This window comes from Lissotriton helveticus, chromosome 8 (genome assembly GCF_964261635.1).
Source record: "Lissotriton helveticus chromosome 8, aLisHel1.1, whole genome shotgun sequence".
Taxonomy (NCBI): Eukaryota; Metazoa; Chordata; class Amphibia; order Caudata; family Salamandridae; genus Lissotriton; species Lissotriton helveticus.
In genome coordinates, this window is record NC_136069.1 from 1,624,436,599 (window position 1) to 1,624,458,803 (window position 22,205).

Sequence of the window (22,205 nt, forward strand, 5' to 3'; positions counted from 1 at the left end):
GTGCTTGTCTTCAGCAGTTGGTGCCTCCTGGCAATGAAGTACGTTCTCTGAATAAATTATCAGTCAGTGAAAGACAAAACAAGCAGTGCCTAACTAGAAACATCCTCATCATTAGCAATGGATGTGCTGATGCACCCCTTCTTCCCTACCATCTGCCAAATGATAGTGCTCAGGTAAACTAACCAGCAAGACCCAGGTAAAATGTCCTGATAGAATATCAAAAGGTTTCTTTTCTCTCATGCTTCATTGTAGGGGTCTCCAATTTTTATCTTCAAGAATGTAGGCAATACGCTTCCACTTTCTGGGCTAGCAGTATCCCATTTTACATCCTTGCCCATGGTGAACCAGGGGCAAACCAAACCAGAACCAGCTGGTCCAAGGTCTCAAACTCTCACCACATGTGAAGTCTTTGTACCCTATATCTACCATGCATACCAACATTCAACCCACACACAGAATGTCAGCACATAGCTTTTAGTGTTACATTCCTGTGGAAATGTGCAATAGTGAGTCTCTGGAACATTTGGATTTATTTATTTGTCATGCATAGTTAAAAAAAAACATTACATCCAACTAAAAAATCATTAAAAGCAGTACCAAATAACATATGACCATTTGTTTTTTTTTATTTAAACCGCAGCTGTTTAGCTATTTGATCGGAATAAATATTAAAAGTCCATGGGCGCAACTATCAGTAAAGTGCTTATTGTGCTTGCAGATGTCATGCATTAAGGTCCCTGCCATGCTACTATTATAATAACTACAAATGAAGTAACATGTATTGAACTTAATATTAAAAGTTCACAGGAGGCAGCTTTATTAGAGTCCCTTTATTCATCATCTCCTGTAACCCACATGGCTTTACACCTGATACTAAAGAACTTATCAGGGTTGTAGTCATCATGCAGTAAGGTGCCTGCCATGCTACTGTTGTAATACCTGCAAATGAACCTACAATCTTTATACCGATGGTCGGGTTGAAGTTCAATTATCAACATTCATAAAATACATGTAATAAAGTATTTAGTAGTGAAAAAACTGGGTAATCTTAGGATAAAATGCATAAGACAAATACAATTTTCATTGGTGCCTACCATTAAATACTGGCTCTTGCACTACTAATACAAATTTGAAGTACCAGGATATATTAAATGTCTAGATTACTTGATAATTAATTGCCATTGAGGTGGCGAATTTTTTCAGAGCCTCCATAACTTATACTGTTCCAGAGATTAGTTTTCCAGGTAGTACCAGGAATTTCAACAGTTTACAATTGATCTGGGGGTCAGAGGAATCAAGACTCTTTATGATAGCCAACCTACATGCTCGGATCCCCCATTTATTGAAGATGGATTTCAGCAGTAAATTATGTGGCTTCCCTCAAGCTGGGTATATGCAAACCAGATGTATGATATCTTCCTTTTGGGACCCACAAAATCTGCATGATTTGTTTAGGACTATTGGTCTACAAATCTTGCTATGCTGCCCTAGCAACTTTATGTCAACAACTCAGAACATGTACAGTAAATTAATGTCCTTAAATTGGGAATTCTTTGTGTGTGCTCTGAGGTTACAGAACAGGTCCTTAACCCAGGCTTTATCACGAACAAGCTGAGGCTTCAGGTTGTATGCTCATTTAGTGTGCAAATTAGGGCAACAAAAAGTTACACATGCAGGTCACCTGAAGGTAGGGGTGCACACCTCTGGACCATGCACGGCACATGCCTAGCCCAAGACTCACTCACTCCCTCACTCATTTGCTTGCTTGTTCACTCACTCTCCAACCTGTGTAATTATGGTTTATGGAAAAGTAATTATATAGGATTTTTGAGGCCACAAGATAAAGTACATCACCATAGATTTTTCTTGATTGCCTCAGGTATTGACATCTGAAATGTGAAAGTGATTATCATTGAAAGGACGAAGACAAATTTTCCAGAAACAGGTCTTGGGTATATCCACTACCTGAAGTTTTACTAAAAGGTTTGAATTAATATAGTAACCTAAGTGTTATGGCCACAATTCCTCACCTCAAATCTCATTTGATACCCCAAAGTTATCTTTGGAACATCATATGCTCACTACCAATGAAGGGATACGTACTGAGGCAATGGGCAAAGTATTTAACCCTGCATCCTCACTAGGACTTGTTTAATACCTGCTTAACATACCCAAGAATTTATCGTCTTGAAAACCCCGTCGCTACATTTCGATAGAGCTGGGGTATCATCTACAAATGCTTTCCTCTCTAATATGTCTACTGACATTTGAATACAACATATACATATCCAGCATAAAAACCTTCAACAGCTGCAAAGAACGTCACAATATCTCTTGGCTCTGGCTAAAGTTTACAAATAATAAGCAGATCATCATTTAAAGCAATAGCCACAGTCACAGCAAGTGCATTGACCTTTTCATTTCAAACATTTGCAGGACACCAAGTCGTATTTCTTTCATTTTTCCTCAATAAATTAAGGGATTTGCCACCGGTGGAAGGAGGAGGTATGCATTGACCACAAGGATGTGGACATAAAGTGGGATATTGTGACTAAATCTGTGCAGAATAAGGGAGAACAGTACAGGTATAAAGAAAAGAGACATCGCAAGACGTGGGCAACACAGGTGTTGAATGCTTTGAATTGGTCTTTGCGTGGGAGTTGCAGTACCGCCCTGAGTATCTGCACGTAGGACACACCAATGCATGGAAAGTCCATTGCTGCCACTGAAAGTGAGGCTATCAATCTGTAGAGATTGTTGACAGTAATATCAACACATGAAAGCTTTGCCACAGCTATGTGCTCACAGAATGAATGGGGAATGTACCTGCTGCAAAATAGCAGTCGACGTGTGAGTAGCGGCAATACAACAATTAGGACTACTGCCCTGAGCAGAATAGCCAGGGCCATTTTTCCAATTAGCGTATTTGTTACAATAGTGGTGTATCTCAGGGGGTTGCAAACAGCTACAAAGCGGTCAATTGCCATGCACGAAAGAGTGTCTGACTCCACCGCTGCAAAGCCATGTATGAGGAACATCTGAAAGAGGCATGCATTGAAATGGATGATTTCATCCTTAAACCAAAAGAGGGACAGCATTTTTGGAAGAATAGAAGAGGATAAAACCAGGTCAGAACAGCTCAGCAAGGCAATCAGTAAGTACATAGATTCATAACTGTTGTTATGGCCAATAGAAGAGTACCATTACCCAAGAGAGTTATAATATAGATGATGCACAGTTCGGACAGGCAACCAGGCGTGGAGCCCTTCGAGTCCAGGGATTCCGACCAAGAAGGGAAAGGAAGGTGTAAATTCAGATTTATTGATGGAAGACATTATGTGCCCCTCAGTATTAGCTGCCACCAAAATACTGAGCAAACATTTATAAAAAAAAGAAAGCACAATATGGTGTTATTTATTTTTGGAGACAGTCATGTGTGCATGTATTTGAATATTAGCATTTTGCATATGCAATCATCTTGTTATGTCAAAGGACGTTAAAAGTTGCAGCTTTCAAAACCAAAATAGACCAATCATGTCACTGAGAACACAAACTGGCACAAAGTGTACAATTGCCAGCTACTAGGTGAACAAATATTGCATCACCTTGCATTCAAAGGAATGACATCACATTTCTTATTTTATTCATACATTTAACAGTCTAATATAGCACAAAAGGACACCCAGGTGCATGAAGTCTAACTGGGATCATTACACATAACTGGAATTATGCATAACCATCAGCATAGAGAGAGACATATTAACAATGAGGTATAAAAATGACACTGGTTATGAATAGAATAGGATGAGATGATGCTTAACAGTGGTGCTGGAGGAGGACCTGTGATCTGTCAATGAATAGGAATCTGTCTTCAGCTGCTACATGACGTCAAAAAGAAAGGGCAGGTTTCTCATGTTGGGTGGACAGGACTTCTAGTCCATATTATGCACACTGAATATTGAAGAGTCTTGGAAATAATTGTTTCATGGTGATTCAAGGATGGGATGCAACGGAGAACTGGTTATAGCACCCTGATAAAACCAATGGGAGGAGAAATTAACTTTTGCATTTGTAAGAAGAAAGGTAATACATTTGTTAAAGTGGTGCAATTAAAACATGTGCTTTAGATTACTAAAGAAATCTATGCTAAATCCTGACGGCCTCACAAGCTACCATCACTCACCTACCATTCATGGGCAAGATCATTGAAAAAGCAGTCTATGTTCAACTCCAAGATCACATCAGTGCTAACCATTGAACTGCACAACTACCAGTCTGGCTTCAGATCAAGATGTAGCATGGAAACCACCACCTTACACATCGTAGATGATGCCCTCTTCCCCACATATGAAGATGACCCCTGTCTCCTTATATTGCTGGACCTCTCAGCTGTTTTCAACACATCCCACCCTTATATGCATCCTTAACTCTGGACTGGGATTTACCGGCAATGTCCTTACTTACATATTTCTATATTGGTGACCACTCCATGTTCTCTAGAATTAGTATGAGATGCTATTACACACAATAAAGAATTTTTAAGCATAGGATTAGCTCAAGGACATCCATGCCAAGCTATAAAAGTGACAAAGACTTTTACTACTTTAGGAATGTCTTTAAGAAAGTATTAGCAAGTGGTATTCATTGTGACTGAGAAATGACAGCAGTATTGTACCATTCCAGACAGTATTATAGTTTTGGATTCCATGCTTAAAAAGTCTGCTAGAAAAACAGACTTTTGAGGTGGCAGGTTTAGAGTGTCGATAGTGTTTTACATGCACTAGATATGTAGTTCTCTACTGTTTTTCATACAATTCGCCAGTACACATTTTCTCAGTTGAAAGCCACTGTCACGCATAAGCTTCGAAATGCTTATTTACCCTAATCAAGATGGCTCCAACAACCAAGCAAAGATAGGAGCCACTGACATTTTTACTCATACAAGAATACAACTAGCTCGTGCAAATGCACATTTGCTAAGCAGTTACATATGCCTAAATGTACACACTAAAGATTATGTATGTGAATACCTTTTTTAAAAACCATGATTCTTCCAGTTTCTCAAATTCTACTTTCACAATTTGTATAAATCTACTGCAAGCAACGTTTTGAGAATCGCACTGATAGTACTAATTAATATTATCTGAATTACCTCTTAGAAGCCAATCATTCTCTTTGTTTTATCATCCTAGGCTCGCTCTAACATGTTTTAGATAATTGTGAAACCTACAGCAACAATGTAGTCGTATAAAACTGGCTTCATCATACAATAAAATATGTGTTTCAGTTTGGAAACATTTTTTTCTGCTCTAAAGTAAGTGTACTATAGTGGTCGTTAGGATCTGGTCACTGAAAGTTCACAAGAGTATCGCCATTTTACTTGAATGTGGTGAGAGAATTAAGGGGGATGGTCCAAATCATGTCTTATTTTCACATGGCCATCATCATGATCTGCAAAAACAGTTTTAGAGAATAGTTGTGATATCTGTTTGCCACTTCTTAACCCGTTGGCTGCTTCGAACGTTCTGCTCCAGTGCTGAACATTCGAAATACGGGTGGGGCCGCGTCGGCCAACGGACATGCGCAGCACAACCAAGGTAGTGCTTGCGACGACCGTTGGCTGACGACAGCAGCCAACAGGTTAAATACAGTACCACAATAGTTTATCTGGTGTGCTGAACTTAACAACACATAACATAGGGCCTGATTCACAAAGGTAAACTTAACCTTGTGCGTTACTTTACTATTTTGTTATAATTCACAAACTATGAGTAAATAGTATGTTTATGATTGCAGACACTCTGCTGTCGACAGAAATCTCCACACATAAAAAGATAGTCCTGTCCACTCGGACTGCGGAGTCTCTGCAGACATGAATGTAATATTGACTTATAATTTGTGAATAGCAAAAACATAGTAAACTTACACAAAGCTTTTTTCCAGGTGCTCTTTCCACTAGTCCGCTTGGTTCACCATTCAAAGATTTCACCACACACAAAGACAATAGGTATGCCTGAGGTCAACTGGTGTCCTTTGGGACCTTTGGTGTGAAGGTAGAGGACAGTTGTTGTGAAGTTACTGCAGTAAGGGATGTTTTGTTACTTAGCCATACCAATTCAAGTTTCATCCCAGGCTGGTGGTATGCTTAGTAATGCAGGGATCCTGCATGCTTATGAAAATATTTGCTTTCACTCAACTGTCCTAACACTTGTTCATCATAAAAATGTAACTGCGGATTTCTTCAGTATTGTTATTTCCTAATTCTCTTCAAGCTTTGGTTTGGGTTGGTGTTATATATAATTTGGCATATTTATTCATGTGTCTACTGCAATTTGGATCAGTGAGTGTGTAAATTACAAATACAGAGGTAAAAAAGAAAAGAACTGCACAATCAAACTTTTCCACATCAATAGTAATATAGTGTGAGTCAATATAAGTAACACTCTTCAATTCTTACTGAGGAGCTAGTTTGGCTCTATGGCCCCTACTACCATGAGATGCAATGAAAACAACAGTGACCTGGTGTATATTCAAACTAATTAAAAAGAAAGAGCACTAATCCAGCACACCCTCCGACGTGCCTATGTCCCGGAAACAATTTTTGGTTTGAATAATTGGTTTCAGACCATCAATACAGATCTGTCCCTTGAACAATTGTGCCACTAAGTAAAGATCGTTCCGAGTTCCAAGTTAATACGAGATAAACTGAGTTCACTCTGTGCAGTTTCTTCAAATTGATGCCATTTTATTTCCTTGTAGTTGTTACATCCATCATAAATAACTGCCACTGTGCCAACACGTGTTTCGTCTCCACTGAGACTTTATCAAGGCGATTGGCAAGATGCTCTTTATCCAACTGCCACATCAAAAACCAGAACTGTCTGGTACTCCTGGTTATGTAAAATCCACGGCCATTTTTAATAGTCTTCTCCAGAATCTTCTAGAGCACCAGCAGTATGTGCCCCAAATTGAAGTATGAGGAACACCATCCCTTTCTGTAGAGGGTGGGGCACCCCGCATAAAACTTAATTCGGTATAGTCACTCTCTAAATTTAAAAGAAAGAACTATGTGCCATCTCAGTTGTGTGGTCAATAAAAATTAAAGAAAAGCCCTGGTGAGAAACCATAATAAGTTCCAAACCGCAAATCTGGCGATGTGCGTCCTCCACTCAACTCCCGTTTTTCTGGCTGCGACGTGTAATAACAGAAAGGGGTGGTGTTCCTCATTGTCCCCGCGCCCTGCATCAAATGTTTTGTTTCAGGGTTTTCATGTCTATCATCATGTTGTTTTTTTCCTCTGTCATATTGGATTTAAAATGGTAAGCCCTTCCTGTTCTTGTGCCTTAATATGTGAAATTACTTGCTGTTTGTCATTGTTTCTATTTGTTTCTTATGACTAAATTCCAAAGAACAAGATAACTTCAAAAATGTGATACGTTTCATTAATATTTATAGTATGGAACAGATTGGAGAAAACATTAATGCATGCCTTACATTTATGTGAATGTTGTTTAAAATTACTGCAAAGGAACCCCATGTGTTTACACTCCTGGAAGAAAGCTGAACACGGCTTCCTGCCGTGAGAAGCATCACTTTACATTAGGTTTGTGTCTGAGAAGCTGGCAGAGAACCAACACAAACAACTTTGAAACCTTAGAGAGTGAATCCACATCCCCTGTCTGTACAATGGGTATACAACTTAAAAAAATCAACCCACTTTTTCGGTAAATAATTCTATAATAAGATTTTAACATGGCAGTTTAGGCTTGATTGTTTCAATTAGAGCAGGAACGAGGCTGATTTCCATTTGGTTTTGTCCAATATAAGGTAACATTGTGGGCAACAAATGATGTACTGCCCAAGTAACTACCAGTGGTTGAGGTTATTTCAAGCACCCCACACATTGCTTTTTTGTTTATTTCCGTGCGATTCCTTAAGTGCGATGGCCATGCCCAGACATGGGTAGTATGCGCCTTTTGCAACTGGAGCCAAGATGCATCCAACTGTAGAGTCCCAAGTAGGATGAAACTAGCCTTGGGTTGCTATATTCTGATTCAGAGAGGACCTGGCTTAGCAGTTAAGTCTGGACTGTTCCTACTGGAGCTGATTCAAGGCTGATTTCCTGTGGGTGAGTCTAATCTTAGGAGTGATTGTGGATAACAAAAACAATGGACTGCGGCAATGAGCAATTATCAGTTGTTAAGATTAAATCAAGCATCCCACCCATCACTTTTCAGTTCACCTTTTTGTTTACTTCAGTACACTTAACAAATCCCAATTGGGAATCAAAACAATATCAACAATAGCAGTGTATTCTAAGATGTAGTTGGACTTGATAACACTGTGTAAACCACTCCAAATGGTACCTCGCTATGTTGGTCGCGGATTAATTCTGACATTGTCCTAAAAAAACTGATTACAAAGCACATGGGTGAATCTGCCTAGATGATTTAGCTAATAATAAAGATGTTAATGTGACTTTACTTAAGATCTTGTCTGAGATTAAAGAAGCCTTTCACTAGCGTCTTGTCTCAATCTAAAAATGACAGACCAGGAGGGTTTAGTGTAATTGTACTAAATCCCCCAAGCTCCTTATTCTGTCCTGTTGATGTGAAAGGAGCAGCCATGAGTACAGACGAATATGGCTCATTACATTGCGATGTATTGGATTACATGCGTTGTTACTATGTGATGCATTTACACTGCAAGTCATTACGACTTGCACTAGAGGACGCACTGGACTTAGGAATAGTATTAATTACTATTCCTACTCCAGTTTGTGAAAAGGTAGGGAAGGTGTTGTAATTAATTTCCAACACCTTAGCGCCCCCTAGTGCAAGCTGTTGTGATGAGTTGTGATGTAAATGCATTGCATACTAACAACGGGGTCGTTATGTCGACCAAGTTGTAATAGTAGCGCGATGTAATGACAGCGTTGTAAACGCTGTGTTCCGTACTGACTGGTGTATAAGACTAGGAAGAAGGAGTTGAAGTACACTACGTGTGAATCTTTGATTGAATTTATCACACAAAAGAGAGTGTCAGGGGAGATTTAGAGACCAGCAGGTGTTTTCTCCCCAATCATGTAATTAAACACAAATAGAAAAACCTGTGACTTTTTAAGAAAGACAGGGAACAAAGAAAACAAAGCAAATCTAGCTGTGCAACAATGTTTCTTCTTTAGGACGAATTCCCTCACCCACCAGAAGTGGCATGCTTTATCATTGGGAATCTCCTCACACCTTGACAGCTAATCACGGTGCGGGCTACAATTACCTCTCTAAGAGGGAGAAACTCTTCTGATGTTTTAGGGCAGTGGTAGATACCCTATGGCGAGCTGATAGGTGGTGGGACTTGCAGAGCATTGAGACAGTGAAAGGTGAACTAAACCTAACTCCAGGACAGGCATCCAACTTTATTTGTGCGTGCCTGGGACAGAATAATAAAGCAAGAGAATGAACACTACAGGAAAATTGTCCCTGCTTGTGTGTATCACTAGGTATAGACTAACATGTTTCTGCCAGTTCAACCCTCAAAAGAGGTGATTAGGCATTCGTCAGGACCTCGTGCTCAGAAAAGAAAAGTGCTAAATAAATAACCTGAATTGCTCCACACAGATCCACTTAAATACAATCTGTAGGAGATAGAATAACAGCTAGGTTATTAGCATGAAAGTAGTAGCACTTGCAATGATAGTTCCATCAACTACCCAGAATGGTGTGAATCAATAAACACTACAAATAAGTGAGTATAAAAAGAGTGGTAAATATATGAAAACCATAGTCTTTCTTGCCATTGTCGAGTATACTGCCTCAACTCGAAGGGCCCTAGCAGTGGGGCTCAGGGTGCATGCTATCATGTAGTATAAATATAGGACAGAGTTCAAAGACGCAAGTCATTCATCATAGAAAGAGATTGATAAAAATGATGCTCCATCCTCAACATGAGTTGGAACAGCATAAAAGAAGGAAAGAAACCCAGTAGCCCTAAATGAAGTGTTGGGTAAAGTGAGGAAAGTTGCGTAGTCGAAATGACATCCCCTTTCCTATAGTTAGTGTATAGTTACAGATTCCTGCTGCAATTGTTGGTGGGGCTTGTGGCATGCCCGCTCCTCCTCACTGAGCTTGGCAAAGCCTTACTATGAATGACTTGTCTCTTTGAACTCCGTCCTATTTTCCTAAAGTAGGATAGCGTACACCCGAGTCCTACTGCCAGGGTCCTTCAGGATAAGGCACAACACCCGACGGTTTTGGGTAAGTCTATGGTTTTAATATAAACGCCATGCTTGTTTACACTAACTAATTCATGGTGTTTATTGATTCATTACATTTTGGGTAGTTGGTGGCACTATCACTGTAAGTGATACTGATTTCGTGTTAATAACCTAGAAGCTATTGTATCTTCTACTGGATAAATTTAATTGGATCCACGGAGGCACTTTTTCTTTTGTGAGCATGTTTTTTGAGCAGAAGCAATATAGTGGTTCTGGCGAATGCCAATACACCTCTTCTGAGGGTTGAGTTGGCAGAAAGATATTGGTCTACAACTAGTGATGCACAAAAGCAGGGTCAATTTTCCTGTAGTGTCCATTCTCGTGCTTTTTAATCCATTCCCAGGCATGCATTCATTAACTTAGACGCCTGTCCTGGAGTCAGTTTTAGTTCACCTTTCACTGTCTGCACGCTCTGAAAGCCTCACCACCTGTCAGCTCAACCATAGGGATCTACCTCTATCCTAATAACATCCCAACAAATCTGTGACCACTCTCTTAAATTTTGCCACCAAATTAGGCAACTAACCTGTGAGGGAGATGCTAACAATATACTATACAAAATATGTTTCAGTAGCTTCATTTGGACTGCTATCTGGGGGTCACTCTAATGTTAACCAGCTCCGAATGGTCGTGAAGCCTTTTTGAAGAATCTTTTTTCTGTCTCTAAAAGTTGTTTTACATTTGAATGTCATTCTGAACTTGGGGCTTCATTTTTTTCTGATTTGATTAGAATTCATCTAAATGTATTAAAGTATAAAGTATAGACTTCTGATAACACTGTTTTAAATACCATGATTATTAATGACTGTCGTATTTGGCTGGGACTTATTGTATTCCCTGGTTTAATTTTGTCGAACAGGTTTTATTAGACCTGGGGCATGAATAATATTTTACTATTTGTTGTATTCTCATAATGCTTATGTGTCCTTTCTCTTTAAAGATATTGGTTCCATTTAGATCTTTTGTGTGGCGGTGTTCTATGTTTTAGCTTCTGGTCAGTTACCCGTTAGCCTGGATGTGGACACCAGCATTTCTCTGTGTCTCAAATAAATTATATATTATTTTATAATACAACCTGTGGACAGCGTTACTTCCCCTACAACAGATGGCGACGATTGGTTAACGGGGAAAGGCGATACAGAGTGAGTCAAGTAACTCAGCTGGTGGAAGAACCACGTGTGTAGAAGATTTGGAGATAAATGGCAGAACAAATGAAAAACGGAAAAACGGGAGAAAATAAGTAAAGGAGTAACCTATCGTGTGGTATTGATGCAACGAAGAGGAAAGAAGGAAGGAAGATCGTGTATTAGAGCACAAGTTGGAGAAATACCTCGAAATCGTTGGTGGTCGGAAAATAAGGCTACACTAAATACTGCAGTTGAGACAAAGTAAGTGTAATATGAAAGGATTAAGAAATCCTGGTTGGGAAAGAAACGAGGATAAGGCGTGATTTTGGAGTGCGACTTTTAAAAAGTGAAGCAACTTATCGAGTGTCTGGAGTGTGAGCGAGGACAACTCGTAGAGTGCTGTGTGACGTACCGTCTGTCCTGCGAAGATGGAGCTCGAGGAGTGAGCGGAAGACAGTACTTCTTTCACGCATAACGCTGGAAGCGTAAGAGTGACATATTACGCACAAACGTGGCAGCGTCTTAGAAGAGGATAGTGTTGCTTAGCAATGGAGAAAACGTTCGAGTAGCGCGAACAATGGTGAAGTGACTAAAAGGCGGAGCAAAAATCGACGGAGCAACGAAAGAAGTCAGTGAAGGACAAAGTCGTGGTTTGCCTAAAGACAGAATAATTATCGGAGGAAGGAGCGAAAGAATGTGCCAAGGAGTGTGACTGTGCTTGAAAACGAACTTTGTACTTTTGTTGGGCATAGTTAAGAAAGTGCAAGAAGGATTGTACTTAACATACGGTAAAGGTGTAACGGAGCACGATAAAGAGCGAGACTGTGTATTAACCACCTGCAAAAAATTGGGTTGTGTGATATAGTCAGAATCATTGAGTGAAATGGAGGGTCAGGGTGTAATAATGCCTCCATTATTCTTACAGCAGAGTGGTTAACCACCCATAGAATGGAATGAATGGATTGAAATCTTTGAAAACTACATTGAGGCATTAGATGGAAAAGACTTCAGTGCAGCAAGAAAGAAAGCGCTATTATTAAGCACTTTAGGGAAGGAAGGTCAGCATTCTTTCAGATTTTTACCTGCAGGGAAGAATGCAGAGGGAAGAGTGATAACCAATGTATATTTAGAGGCAAAAGCAAGTTTAAATAAACAGTACTCAAAGGAAGTTAATATAGTAATGGCTAGGCATAGATACTATACACAGCCACAAAGACAGGATGAGTCAGTAGATCAATTCGTAACTAGGTTAAGGGAGCTGTCTTTGAAATGCAATTTTGGGGATATTAGGGATGAAATGATAAGGGACCAACTGATTGTGCAGTGCAAGAATAAGAAGATGCAGGAGAAATTATGGGCTGCAAAGAACCTTTAGCTTCAGAATGCAATTGACAGTGCGAAGGTTGTAGAAGAATCTAGTGCATGCATGAGAGAGAGGGACCGGAAAGAGAACTCAAAAGAGAATGTGTCGTGTGTAGATTAGAACAGGAAGTGGCGGTTGCTGCGGTTGATAGTAAAAAGCGCAGTGAGAATGGCGAGAAGAATGGTAAGAAATATTATGCTACTAGCTCAAGTAATCAAGAACAGTACAAAAACACTGGGAGAATGTGCTCAAGGTGTGGCAGCACTTATCATACGGCGGAATATAAAAAGATTGTAAAAAGTGTGGGAGGAGAGGTCATTTCTACAAAATGTGCAAATATGGGAACAAGGGGAAGGTAGCAGTTGTGAATGATGAAAGAGTGTGAACTTTGAAGGTGGTGTTGATGGAGCGAGGAAAATTTTGTGTGTAAGTGATGAAGAAATTGATATGGAACCTGGTAGAAGAGTGAGACCAAAGGCTGTATTTGTGATTGAAGGTGTGGAGACAGAGTTAATGGTGGATTCTGGCTCGTTCTGGACTATCATCCTGGAGAGTATGTTCAGTGTGAAATGGCCTGGGTTAACTTTTAAAGATAAAGATATAAATCCGAGTGGGTACCAGGGAGAGAGGATCGACATAATTGGTTACATGCTTACTGACATTATATTTAAGAGCAGATCAGTTAAGGGGAAGGTTTATGTTGCTCAATCTGGCCCACCGATTTTAGGCTGGGGTCATCAATATGACCTTCATATAATAATAAACCCGAGAGCGAAGGATCAAGTTATGGTGGTTGAGGAGATATCCACGAGTTCAATTGTTGAAAGAATGAAAGATTTATTTAAGGAAGAAATTGGGGAACTTAAAGGGTATGTGCATAAGATCATGCTCAAAAAGGATGCTTTTCCCATACAGCATACAGTAAGAAGGGTTACAATAATAGCAAGAAGTGAAGTGAAGAAAATGTTGTGTGAGATGCTAGAACAAGGTGTGATCGAGCAAATTGAGACTTCGAACTGGATTTCGCCCGTAGTTATTACAACGAAATCTGATGGGAAATACAGGTTCTGTGTGGATTTGTGCATACTTAATCAGAATATTGTGGTTGATAGTTTCCCATTACCTAACATTAACGAGTTAGTATTGTTGTTAAAGGGATGAAGTTTTTCTCTAAGTTAGATCTACGCAGCGCATACCATCAGATTAGCTTACATGAAGAGTTGAAACCACTGACAGCATTTATAACTTCGGAGGGAATTTTCCAGTTCACTCGTATGCCATTTGGGCTGGCATCTGCTGCTGGAGTGTTTCAGCGGATGATGGGGTCAGTTTTGGCAGGAATAAGGAACGTTGTGTATTTTCACGACGACGTGTTGTTGTATGGTGAGACGATTGAGGAGCACAATGTTATTCTGAATGATGTATTGCACAAAATGGAGGGTGCAGGATTGATGTTAAAAAAAGAGAAGTGCAAATTCGCAGCGGAGGAGGTTGAGTATTTAGGATATATGCTGTAGGCGGAGGGAGTAAGACCAAAACGGGATCTTCTAGAATCTATAAGAAGAGCACCAGCGCCAGTTGACAAGGATCAGTTAAGATCATTTTTAGGTCTTATCGAATATTACGCGAAGTTTGTAAGGAATTTTGCAGATAAGACAGTGATGATTAGAGTGTTACTTAGAAAGGGATCTAAGTTTGTGTGGGGAGTTGAACAAGAGAAGGCGTTTGTTGACATAAAAGAAAAGATATGCAATGCAGGGATTTTGACACCTTTTGACACAAAATTGTTGTCTGTATTAGCCGTTGATGCTAGCGCTGTGGGGTTAGGTGCAGTATTGGCGCAGGTGCATCCAACAGGATTGAAGACAGTAGCTTTTGCGTCGAGGTCAATGAATGTTTCGGAAAGGAACTACTCTATTATTGAGAAGGAGGCACTTGCGGCAGCATGGGGTTGCGAATATTTCAGGATGTATCTGTGGGAGTTCAATTTCAAGTTGCAGACTGATCATAAACCTCTATTGAGAATTTTGTCTCCAGGTGGCGCAGGGAAAGGATCAGCAAGGTTGGCAAGGTTTGCGGCTAGGTTGCAGGAAGTTTTGTACAAGATTGAATATATCCCAGGTTGGAGGAATATTCAAGCGGATGGTTTGCGAGACTTCCTTTGCCGTGGGAGGAGGTGGATCAGTTGGGAGTTGAGTCGTTATCTAATGAGGGATCTGTTGCAGCTGTGGAAGATGTTGTTGATTTGTGTTCTGGTGCAATAGGGAGATCACAGTGGAAGGAGAGCATGGCAAAGGACGTGGTATTGTCTAGTGTGAAGGATCTAATCAGAAAAGGAATCAGACGGGAGAGTACTTTAGAGATGGCTGTTAGGCCGTATGTGAAGGTGTTGGATGATTTGTCAATTTATCATAAGGAGGGAAATGTGGTGATGAAGGATGACAATTTCATTCCACCGCATGATCTAAGATTTTTGTTATTCAAGTTGGCACACGAGGGTCATCTGGGTCAGTCACTTACTAAGAAGAGATTGAGGGAATATTTTTGGTGGCCGGCAATGGACCAACAGGTGTCAGAATGGGTTGAGAGGTGTTTGGATTGTTTAGAGTGTGAGAAGAGGTTGAAAGTGGGCAGCAATGTGGACCATGGTACAATTGAGGATCCAGCTTCACCTTGGCACGCGGTTTGTATGGATTTCATTGGACCATTTGGTGGTCTTAAAGCTGATTTAAACTTTGCTTTGGTGTTGGTAGATGTTACTTCAAGATTGCTGATCGTTAAGTTTTGTAAAGAAATAACTACTAATTCAACAATTAGCATGATGAATGATATTTTTCGTGAGGAGGTTTTTCCTGTAAAACTGATAACAGATAATGGTACTCAATTGACATCTGAGGAAATGGTGAAGTTTTTGAAAAATTGTGGTATCATACATTCAAAGATATCGTTATATAACCCTCAAGGAAATGGTATTGTTGAGATGGCAAACAGAATGGTGAAGGGTGCGATACAGATGGCTTGTTCGAGTGGTGGTCAAGTGAAGGATATGGTGGAGGAATTAGTGTGGGCTTATCGCACAACTGAAAATAATTTATCTGGGAAGATTCCCTTCAATGTGATGAGAGGACATGTAGCTGGGACAAAACTAATTCCAGCTTGGTTAAAGGATTGCATTGGTTTGGCGGATTTGAGTGGGCTATGCATGAGTGGAAGTGAAGTAATGCAGGGGAAGTACAATATTTCAGTCAATGATTTAGTCAAAGTTAAACCAGGACGTGATTGTGGTGGTCTGTACATGATAGGTTTGTAACTTTGTGTAATGGTGAGCATTGGAATCTACGAAGGGTGGCTTTGTACAAGAAACATGAACCTAATGAGCGTAAGGGAAATGTTATAAGGGAAAAGGATGTTGTACATGTTGATCGGAATGTTGATCGGAATGTTTGTGTTAATGCTTGTTGGAAATGGGATCCCTGGCTGGCCAGGGCTTTCGCCAAAGTCAGTCAGAGACCACCACTCCCAAGTCAGGGCAAGGGAGTTACACGCCAAGATAACCCCTGCTCACCCTCTAGGTAACGTGGCGCGAGCAGCAAGGCTAAACTTGGAGGCGATGTAAGTTAAGTATTTGCGCACGCACTCCAGCAACAACACCCAGGACCCACCACAAAGGAAACTCCACACAAGGTTATATAAAAAAATAGCCTTTGTATTACACCAAAACACTTTAGATAAAACACACACTTTACAATGTGCCAGAGGCACGGGCAGAATTTACAGGGGATATGTACAAGACAGGGTCACCTGGACCACTGTCAGGAATCAGAAGTAACACTTTCAGAAATAGCACTTAGAATGTAAAACATAGAATGTAAAATCACTTTTAGCACACAACCAGTAACTACTGGTAACCAGGATCTCACTAGCACCACCTGCACTAGGAGAAAAAGAACCACCTAAGTATCACAATACCTGTAGGGGTGTAAGAACATAACACATGATGCAATGCAATACATTCAGAGGTGTAAAAGCACCCACACACATGATGAATAACCTACCCATTCAGAGGTGTAAAGGTAAAGCAGACATGATGCAAAACCTACATTTAGAGGTGTAAAAGCAAAGCAACTACACAACACAGTCACGTAAGCCACAACCTGTGGCAGTCCCAATGTCAGGGGCCTAAACGGAGCAACTGCCCACAAAGTGCTGGGCAGCTGGAAACACTGTTGGGCCACCGCTGGAGCCTTGCAGGCTCTGGCCAGAACAATGTGGTGCAAAAAGTGAGCCTCTCAGGCTTCTGTAGAAATAAAATGTCCCCCTGAGCCTCTCTGGGCTCTCGACAAAAAGATGTAGCCTCACTGGGCGGTGGGGTCCCCCACGGGGGACCCGGGAACACGGGGGGTGCCCTGAGCCTCTCTAGGCTGTAGGCACAATTGCGGGCATCGTTGGAGTCCCCCTCCTGGGGACTCGAGAACACAGGAATGCCCCCTTGAGCCTCGTGGGCTCTTAAACAGATGGGGCGCTTCGAGCCTCTCGGGGCTCGGAGGGTAATTGGGGCCGTGAGCCACTCGTGGCTCTCTGAATTTAAAAATGTCCCCCGGAGCCTCGGGGCTCCAACATTAGCCAGGTGGAGCCTCTCGGGGCTCAATAGCAAGGTGGGGGTAGGCGGAGTCCCTCTCGGGGGACTCGGCATCGCTGGAGGACTCACGGGCCTCGGGACACACAGGGTCTCGCTATGGAGGGGAGGGGCGGGCACCGGCAATGTTTCCCGACGCCCCTCATCTCCCTTTAGCATGCACTCACCGGGTCTCTGGTGCTCGGCGGCGCTCTGCTTCCTCGCTCCGTCTCCTTCGGGGCGGGCGGGGCTCTCTCTCTGCCGGACTTCCCTCCACTGCAGGGGCGCCCCGCAACACAGGGGCTACAATTTGCTGGCTGCCCCGGGGCTCTCTCCTCCTCATTGGGGCCCCGGGCGGCCATCACTCGGCTTCTCTCCCCTGAGGTCGGCAGCGGCGAGCGGGACTTCCGGCCGGTTTCAGGCAGGCAGGCGGGGACTCAATATCCGAGGAGTGGGCTCCCTCGTGATAATTACAAATATCGCTGCAAGGTCCCTGGCAGGGTAGGCACCTGCCAGAGGGCAAATTAATCAAAACTAAGCGAGGTGGGCACTCGCTCGGGGCGGACAATGCCGGGTGGGCACCGGCTGCGGACATAAAGCGCTCCTCGGCGCTAGGGGAAAACGAAGCGCTCCAAAGCGCTAGAGGGGCAATAATCCCGTGCTCCCAGCGCTCCCTGAGAGAAGGAAGCGCTTCCAGGCGCTAGGCAAATAAAGCGCTCCTTGCGCTAGCCGAATATCCATAAAGCACTTCCAGGTGCTAGGGCAACAGCCAACAATCAGGTCCTGGTAGGGTCCAGGACAGCAGAAGTCCAGGGGATGGGCAGGGCTCAGGGAGGCAAGCCATCCCTGAGCCCAAGCAGCAGCACGCCCCTGGCAGATTCAAGCAGCAAACAAGAACATTTTCCAAGAGGTCACAGCCTCTTTTTATACAGACAAATCCTTTGTCTTTGGGCAGGGTGGGGGCAGAACCAGTCGCAGCTGGTCTGTGAGCACTGCTGATGGGCTCAGCCACCCTCTCTATTCACTGGCAGGGCTAGGGTCATCAGTCACACCACAGGGGGGCGGAGCCAGCATTGTCAGGGGAAAACCCAGCCTCATTCAGGACACAGGTACACTCCTCCCCAGCCATCAGCATGCTAATCTCACACTCACCACCGGGCAGACCCATCCAGACTTCCTGGAGCCTGGCATGCCAGCTAGCTCCAGCCAATCACGCTCCAGCACCCTCACTGCACACACACAGCCATGTCTAGAAGTGGCCCTTCCCCACTAGACACATACAAGCCGCACATACCGTTGCGCAGCATTCACTCCCATGAGTTCACACATACCAAACTCGAGCCTACACTCCCCACGCATCAGGAACTACCAGGGACACACACATTCCGCATGCATTCCTATGGGAGGGCAGGCCTATCTCACACGCGCACTCAGGAAGCGCACGCACTTTACACTGCGCCACAGTGTCAAAGTGCGCAAAGGCCAGAAATCACTATACTTTAAGGCAAAAAATTCAGGGGTGAACCTGCCAGAAGGCCCAAGTCCAACAATGCTCAAATCAAAAGAGACAGGAGACCCCCAGCATATTTAAAAGATTATCTTTGTGATGATGCATTATTTCCTTGCTTATTTTTTTTTTAGTTTCCAGTTTCCATTTTAACTTGTTCTTCTGTTGTAGATGTTTTATTTTGTGAAGGGAGGATGATATGTTGTATTCTCATAATGCTTATGTGTCCTTTCTCTTTAAAGATATTGGTTCCATTTAGATCTTTTGTGTGGCGGTGTTCTATGTCTTGGCTTCTGGTCAGTTACCCGTTAGCCTGGATGTGGACAACAGATTTTCTCTGTGTCTCAAATAAATTATATATTATTTTATAATACAATCTGTGGACAGCATTACTTCCCCTACAACACTATTCCTGTACCATTACAAAATGTCAGTAAAAATTAATTAAAGTAACAATTCTTATCTTTACTCAAAGATCGATGGCTGTCTCAGGAACTGAGATAACCTAGTGTTATTAAAAAACAGATGCTTTTTGTAACAAACGATGCACAACCATCACTCATTCTTGTGCAGAACATTCAGGACAGGTTTGTGTTAGCTCGCTTTAGATCAGGCATCTCTCATTGTTTAGTTACGTTTCCTGTTACCAATGACTGGACAGACACCTTGATCAAATGCCATAGTGATAATTTATCCAGCCATGATATAGCTGCACATTACTTTTTTTGTACCTTTGCTGACATTCCTCTGGGGCGTTTTATATATGCCAGTCCTTCGTGAATTGCATTGTAATCAATGTCGCCCCTCACTATTGTTTTTACAACAATTGTCTTCTGTATCGATTTGCTGTACGATGTCCAGCTTTTTGTGGTCAGTGATACGAATAAGAAAAATACTGCCTGCTCAGCAATGATGTGACATTTCCCTCTTTTTAATATTTATTTGAGTACACAGTTTTTATGCCCTTGATTGTGCACTTTATATTTGTACTGTATACTTTTATGGTTTTTATTCATGAAAATGGAATAATGCTGATTCTGATTGATCGATTAGCCAAGAATCTAAACATTATATATGGATAATATATCATGAAAACACAGACAAACTCTTAAACATGAGAAACATAGTACAACATTATGCAATTACTGTAAAGGCAGTTGAGAGGTTTATTACATGTTTTTGGAAGACGCAGGAGCATAGATTTCTACCCATTAACAACTACTTTGCTGCACCTTGATGGGTGCAACACTCCTGCTGAAACTGGATTAGTGTGTTACAAAACCGCAAGTATTACTGTTTGTGATCAGACTGTAAAAATATAAAGACAGGGGCGTGGCCAAGATGGCGAGGTGAGCGGACGCACTCTCCGTGAGCTCCTCTGACCCTAGGCCCCTAAGCCGTGAAATCGCACTAATCTCCTCCCGGTTAGTGGCGGTGAGGTAGCAGCGTCACACATTTACCAACGGTCCATCGCTGGACGGCTTTCCTGCAGGCGATTTGCGACCAGAGGGCTCAGCGGAGCGGCGACTCCTGGAGCGTGGCCTTGACGAAGCTCCGAACACGAGGCCACCTGAGAGGCGGAAGGCATCGAGTCCAGCACCGAGAGGCGACAGGCGCCCCACGCAGCTCGACACCTGGACACAGACACCGGTGGACTCCCGGGCTGGGTCCGAAGTAGAAGTGACGCCCGGAGGCGGTTAGTAGCGACGACGTCGAGGGGCCCCGCCTAAGCCGGAAACCCTCACGCGAGGCCGGGGACGCGGCCTACTGCCGTAGCATCCCGGCCCCCTGCCACAGACCAGGTCGTCACGAAGCGGCCGCACAGCGCTACACCTGCGGAGGTGAGGGGCACCACAGTGAGCGTTCATCGAGGAGGTCACGGTGGGTTGCCCGGCGGCGGTGTCAGGTGCAAGGAGTAGCCCCGGGATCCGACCCACACAGAGCTCGGGGCCTCGCAGGGATGTGACTGGGCGCTTGATCGACCTGAGCGCCAGCGGAAGGTGGGACGCAGCGGCCCCAGCTCGACCCCGGTGGCAGTAGTGAAACAGCGAGTTGAGGGTCCCTGGGCCCGAGGGACGACCGGAGAGGGCCGGCGAGAGCCCAATGGGACGCAGCCGGCGTGAGGCTTTCACGCGAGGCCGGGGACGCGGCCTACAACTGGAGCGGGACGACCCCCCACCCCGACCTGAGCAGATGCCACCCCGGGGGAGGACAAGTGAAGGGCCTGCATCGGTGAGGAGAGCTACAGAGATCGCGCTCCCCGGAGCATAGACCCACAACGACCGACGAGGGAGTGGGCTCGAGTCTGGGCCACGCTAGGACGCGACTAGCAGCGAGACCGATCTGCGTATCAGAGGGGGAAGAGACACAACGGGCGCCCGGAGAGACATTATCGGAACCCCGTGGGGCCTACCGGAACCCGAGGCTGATCCCAGCGCGGGCCTTTGGAAGGGCTCATCGAGCAGAGACTGACGGCCTCGACGCTGAAGGGGGACTAACTGTGCATTGTTGAGAGGGTGCTGCTGAGGCGTTGGGGAGCCGCGAGGCCTCGGTCTGCAGGGAAGAAGAACTCGGGGGCCCCAACTGAGCCGACGTAGTCTCCCCAAACGGCGGACTGCAACCGACGGGGACTGGTGACCCCGCAGAGAGGGGGGTCGGTCTACGACCTCGGACGAGGGGTGTAGGCCGCAGCACAAGGATTGAGGACGCCGCCCTTCCCGGTCGAACTCTAACCAACGCGCGGCCACCCCTCGCCCCGGCCTTGCTGTCCAGCCGGCCTTGCCCGGGCACCAACACCCTCCGCGATGGCGGGCAACAGAGGGCCGAAGAAGGGGGACCGAACACTGCCCGAGATGTTGAACAGGGGAACTTCGAAACCTGACAAAGGACAACACTCGCCAGGCCCCTCAAGAAGCCCGCTCGATGCGGAAGACAGAGAGCCGCCGGTCACCAGATCCTTCCTGGAATCTCTATTCAGCTCCTTGCGGGACGACTTCCAGACGCTGAAACAGGAGGTGGCTGGAGAAGTCAGAGAAGCGCGGAGAGAAGTAGATACTCTGGGCAAAAGGGTGGCTACCATGGAGGGAGCTGGTCACTCCAGAGACGAAGAGATCGAACACTTGCAGCAGGAAGTGCTCCGTCTACGGGATCAACAACTGGACCTCCAAGCACACAATGAAGATCTTGAGAACCGGTCCCGTCGAAATAACATCCGTGTCCGGGGTGTGCCATCCAAGGAAGAAGGACAGGACGTTGTCAATTATCTACAGTGCATGTTCAGGGAAGTACTGGGAGAATCAGAGGACTTTCCCATCAGAATA

The 22,205-nt window shown here is 43.8% G+C and overlaps 1 long non-coding RNA gene across 1 annotated transcript in view; it reads right to left on the reverse strand.

Moving 5' to 3' along the window:
• Positions 1 to 544: 544 nt before the first annotated feature.
• Positions 545 to 22,205, reverse strand: part of LOC144772101 (uncharacterized) — a 99,997-nt gene continuing 78,336 nt past the window's right edge. Inside the window, exon 3 of the long non-coding RNA XR_013599643.1 lies at positions 545 to 4,031. This is a non-coding gene — a long non-coding RNA (uncharacterized LOC144772101). The remainder of the gene's footprint in view (positions 4,032 to 22,205) is intronic.